Source organism: Triturus cristatus, chromosome 1_2, assembly GCF_964204655.1.
Source record: "Triturus cristatus chromosome 1_2, aTriCri1.1, whole genome shotgun sequence".
In the NCBI taxonomy this organism is placed as follows: domain Eukaryota; kingdom Metazoa; phylum Chordata; class Amphibia; order Caudata; family Salamandridae; genus Triturus; species Triturus cristatus.
Genome location: NC_140580.1, coordinates 12,191,378 through 12,196,377, shown reverse-complemented (window position 1 = coordinate 12,196,377; position 5,000 = coordinate 12,191,378). Strand labels below are relative to the sequence as shown.

Here is a 5,000-nt window from a genome sequence, read left to right as displayed (position 1 = left end):
GCTGGAGACAGGGGTCCACCGGGGCCCAGGGAGGCTCTCTCCGGCCTGGCTGCTATCAGAAGCAGGGACCGGGCCGGTGTGCAGGAGTGGCTGGCTTTATCTGCTACGCTGACGGAGCGTAGTTTTCTGCCCACCCCTATACAACCGTGTGGTTTGTGAGAACCCGTCCTGCGGCCTGGTAAGGGTCCGGGTGCCCGTGACGGGGTCCATTGGGCGAAGGGAGGCTCCCCAGACCTGGCTGGGATCAGAAGCAGGGACCAGGCCAGGTGGGTGGGTGGCTGGCTAAGTCCTTTCCACTGCGTAGTAGGAGTTTGGTTAGGGCTGGGCGGACTTTGCGTAGCGCCACTACGCAGAATTTTGAAAAAATTTGTGGAAAACGAGAGCACATCCTGAGTAGGGCTGGGCGGACTTTGCCTAGCGCAACTACGCACTATTCTGAAGAAAATTGTGGAAAACGAGCGCACAACCTCATGGACTGTGTGCCCGGGACGGGTCCCTCGTGCTTGGGCAGGCTCCCCGACCTCCCCAGCCTGGCTGTGTTGAGAAGCAGGGACCGGCCCCGGGCCTCCTGATTTTTGGTCAGGGCCTGGGATCCCACGTCCTGCGGCCTGCCAAGTGTCCATCTGCCCGGGACAAGGGACCCTGGTGCAGAGCCCCGGAGCCCTGCAAGGGCAGGCGGGAGCCCTAGCGCTATGGCTCGGTGTGGGCAGCTGGGAGTCCTTCCGGTCCCGGCCATCTGGTCGCACCTTTCCCTCGGCCATCTGGTCGCGCGCAATGCTTTCCAATGGGGCGACCAGATGGCCGGGCCGGCCTGGAAGTCCCGATGAGGGTCCATTCGCCTTGCGGATCCCAGCCAGGGCTCCAGGAGGCCGGGCGCGTCCGCGCCTAGGGTCCCCTCCGTCACTCGGAGCGCGAGGGTTACAAGAAAGGTGGGTAGCCTTCCTCCGGATTAGTAGGGGCAGGGTATGCCGGGACACCCCTCCTGGGGATTGCGGTTCTCAGGCGGGGACCAGATGGGCCAAGCCCGGACGACACTTCCCCGGGGCGTCGGGTGCTTCCTCCTCCAGCCCGCGGCGAGGCAAAGTGCCCAGGATGGGCTCCATGGGTCCCCCGGGCGTCCCCCGAGGCCTGCAGCCCCAAAGCCCTGCAGACCCTGGAGCCCTTCAGCACGGAGCCCTGGAGCCCTGCAGGCCCGGAGCCCTGCAGGCCCAGGGCCCTGCAGCCCCGGAGCCCTGCAGCCCCGGAGCCCTGCAGGCCCGGAGCCCTGCAGCCCCGGAGCCCTGCAGGCCCAGAGCCCTGCAGCCCCGGAGCCCTGCAGCCCCGGAGCCCTGCATCCCCGGAGCCCTGCAGGCCCAGAGCCCTGCAGCCCTGGAGCCCTGCAGCCCTGCAGCCCCGGAGCCCTGCAGCCACGGAGCCTTGCGTGGGCAGGCGGGAACCCTACCGCTATGGCTCGGGCAGACGGGAGCCCTTTCAGTTGCCGGCCACCTGGTCGCTCCTTTCCCCTCGGCCATCTGGTCGCGCGCAATGCTTTCCAATGGGGCGACCAGATGGCCGAGCCGGCCTGGAAGTCCCGATGAGGGTCCATTCGCCTCCCGGATCCCAGCCGGGGCTCCAGGAGGCCGGGCGCGTCCGCGCCTAGGGTCCCCTCCGTCACTCGCAGCGCGCTGGTTACAAGAAAGGGGGGTATCCTTCCTCCGGATTAGTAGGGGCAGGGTATGCCGGAACACCCATGCTGGGGCTGTGCGGTTCATTGCCGGGGACCAGATGGGCTACGCCCGGGCAACATCCTCCCAGGCCTCCGGGGCTTCCCTCCTCCGGGCCGCGGCATGGCAAAGTGCCCAGGGACGGGCTCCACGGGTCCCGGGCAGTCCTCCCCCGGGCGCCCAGGCCCCGAGAGCTCCGGTGGACCTCCCCGTGCCCGAGGCCAACCCGGGAAGCAGAGTCCCCCCCGAGCCCTTGGTGTGAGGGTGGGCAGGCGGGAGCCCTACCGCTATGGCTCGGGCAGACGGGAGCCCTTTCAGTTGCCGGCCATCCGGTCGCTCCTTTCCCCTCGGCCATCTGGTCGCGCGCAATGCTTTCCAATGGGGCGACCAGATGGCCGGGCCGGCCTGGAAGTCCCGATGAGGGTCCATTCGCCTCCCGGATCCCAGCCAGGGCTCCAGGAGGCCGGGCGCGTCCGCGCCTAGGGTCCCCTCCGTCACTCGCAGCGCGCGGGTTACAAGAAAGGAGGGTATCCTTCCTCCGGATTAGTAGGGGCAGGGTATGCCGGAACACCCATGCCGGGGCTGTGCGGTTCATTGCCGGGGACCAGATGGGCTACGCCCGGGCAACATCCTCCCAGGTCCCCGGGGCTTCCCTCCTCCGGGCCGCGGCAAGGCAAAGTGCCCAGGGACGGGCTCCACGGGTCCCGGGCAGTCCTCCCCCGGGTACGCCCAGGCCCCGAGAGCTCCGGTGGTCCTCCCCGTGCCTGAGGCCCAGCCGGGAAGCAGAGTCCCCACCCCGAGCCCCTGGTGGGTGGGCAGGCGGGAGTCCTTTCAGTTGCCGGCCACCTGGTGGCTCCTTTCCCCTCGGCCATCTGGTCGCGCGCAATGCTTTCCAATGGGGCGACCAGATGGCCGGGCCGGCCTGGAAGTCCCGATGAGGGTCCATTCGCCTCCCGGATCCCAGCCAGGGCTCCAGGAGGCCGGGCGCGTCCGCGCCTAGGGTCCCCTCCGTCACTCGCAGCGCGCGGGTTACAAGAAAGGAGGGTATCCTTCCTCCGGATTAGTAGGGGCAGGGTATGCCGGAACACCCATGCCGGGGCTGTGCGGTTCATTGCCGGGGACCAGATGGGCTACGCCCGGGCAACATCCTCCCAGGTCCCCGGGGCTTCCCTCCTCCGGGCCGCGGCAAGGCAAAGTGCCCAGGGACGGGCTCCACGGGTCCCGGGCAGTCCTCCCCCGGGTACGCCCAGGCCCCGAGAGCTCCGGTGGTCCTCCCCGTGCCTGAGGCCCAGCCGGGAAGCAGAGTCCCCACCCCGAGCCCCTGGTGGGTGGGCAGGCGGGAGTCCTTTCAGTTGCCGGCCACCTGGTGGCTCCTTTCCCCTCGGCCATCTGGTCGCGCGCAATGCTTTCCAATGGGGCGACCAGATGGCCGGGCCGGCCTGGAAGTCCCGATGAGGGTCCATTCGCCTCCCGGATCCCAGCCAGGGCTCCAGGAGGCCGGGCGCGTCCGCGCCTAGGGTCCCCTCCGTCACTCGCAGCGCGCGGGTTACAAGAAAGGAGGGTATCCTTCCTCCGGATTAGTAGGGGCAGGGTATGCCGGAACACCCATGCCGGGGCTGTGCGGTTCATTGCCGGGGACCAGATGGGCTACGCCCGGGCAACATCCTCCCAGGTCCCCGGGGCTTCCCTCCTCCGGGCCGCGGCATGGCAAAGTGCCCAGGGACGGGCTCCACGGGTCCCGGGCAGTCCTCCCCCGGGTACGCCCAGGCCCCGAGAGCTCCGGTGGTCCTCCCCGTGCCTGAGGCCCAGCCGGGAAGCAGAGTCCCCACCCCGAGCCCCTGGTGGGTGGGCAGGCGGGAGTCCTTTCAGTTGCCGGCCACCTGGTGGCTCCTTTCCCCTCGGCCATCTGGTCGCGCGCAATGCTTTCCAATGGGGCGACCAGATGGCAGGGCCAGGCCTGGAAGTCCCGATGAGGGTCCATTTGCCTCTCGGATCCCAGCCGGGGCTCCAGGAGGCCGGGCGCGTCCGCGCCTAGGGTCCCCTCCGTCACACGTAGCGCGCGGGTTTCAAGAACGGGGGGTAGCCTTCCTCCGGATTACTAGGGACAGGGTACTCTGGGACCCCTCTCGGTCCTCAGCCGGCAACTGGGTCCTGCCGTGTGGCAGGGTGGCCGGAGGGCCTTCCCCTGCGCCTGTGGGCCCGGGAGCCCCGGATGGGTCCAGGGGCCCGGCCGGGCCCCGGGTCGGGGTCTCCGGCCCCGGGCGCCGTCCCCCGGCCTGCGGCACCGCCAAAGGCCCGGGACGGGGTTCCGTTGTGGCCGGGGTGCCTCCCGTGGCTGGATTGGGTTCAGGAGCTCCGGCCGGGCCCCGGGGAGGGCGGCCTCCCTGCCCCGGTCTCCGTCCCGGGTCCTGCCGCGTGGCAGGGTGCCCGGGGAGGGGTCCGGAGGGCCCGGGGAGGCTTCCCCTGCGCCTGCGGTCCTCGGAGCCCCGGCTGGGTCCAGGGGCCCGGCCGGGCCCCGGGTCGGGGTCTCCGGCCCCGGGCGCCGTCCCCCGGCCTGCGGCACTGCCAAAGGCCCGGGACGGGGTTCCGTTACGGCCGGGGTGCCTCCCGTGGCTGCATTGGGTTCAGGAGCTCCGGCCGGGCCCCTGGGGGCCCCGGGGAGGGCAGGCTCCCCACCCCGGTCTCTGTCCCGGGTCCTGCCGCGTGGCAGGGTGCCCGGGGAGGGGTCCGGAGGGCCCCGGGAGGCTTCCCCTGCGCCTGCGGTCCCCGGAGCCCCGGCTGGTTCCAGGGGCCCGGCCGGGCCCCGGGTCGGGGCCTCCGGCCCCGGGCCCTGTCCCCCGGCCTGCGGCACTGCCAAAGGCCCGGGACGGGGTTCCGTTTGGGCTGGGGAGCCTCCCCTCGCTCGTCTGGGTCCCGGAGCTCCAGCCGGGCCCCTGGGGGCCCCGGGGAGGGCGGCCTCCCCGCCCCGGGCTCCGTCTCGGGTCCTGCCGCGTGGCAGGGTGCCCGGGGAGGGGTCCGGAGGGCCCGGAGAGGCTTCCCCTGCGCCTGCGGTCCCCGGAGCCCCGGCTGGTTCCAGGGGCCCGGCCGGGCCCCGGGTTGAGGCCTTCGGCCCCGGGCCCAGTCCCCCGGCCTGCGGCACTGCCAAAGGCCCGGGACGGGGTTCCGTTGGGGCCGGGGAGCCTCCCCTCGCTCGTCTGGGTCCCGGAGCTCCGGCCGGGCCCCTGGGGGCCCCGGGGAGGGCGGCCTCCCCACCCCGGGCTCCGTCCCGGGTCCTGCCGCGTGGCAGGGTGCCCGGGG

General features: G+C 71.8%; 1 protein-coding gene across 2 annotated transcripts in view; it reads right to left on the bottom strand.

Moving 5' to 3' along the window:
• LOC146866631 (uncharacterized) overlaps positions 1-5,000 on the bottom strand; it is a 457,856-nt gene that overhangs the window by 80,557 nt on the left and 372,299 nt on the right. The window lies entirely within an intron of this gene.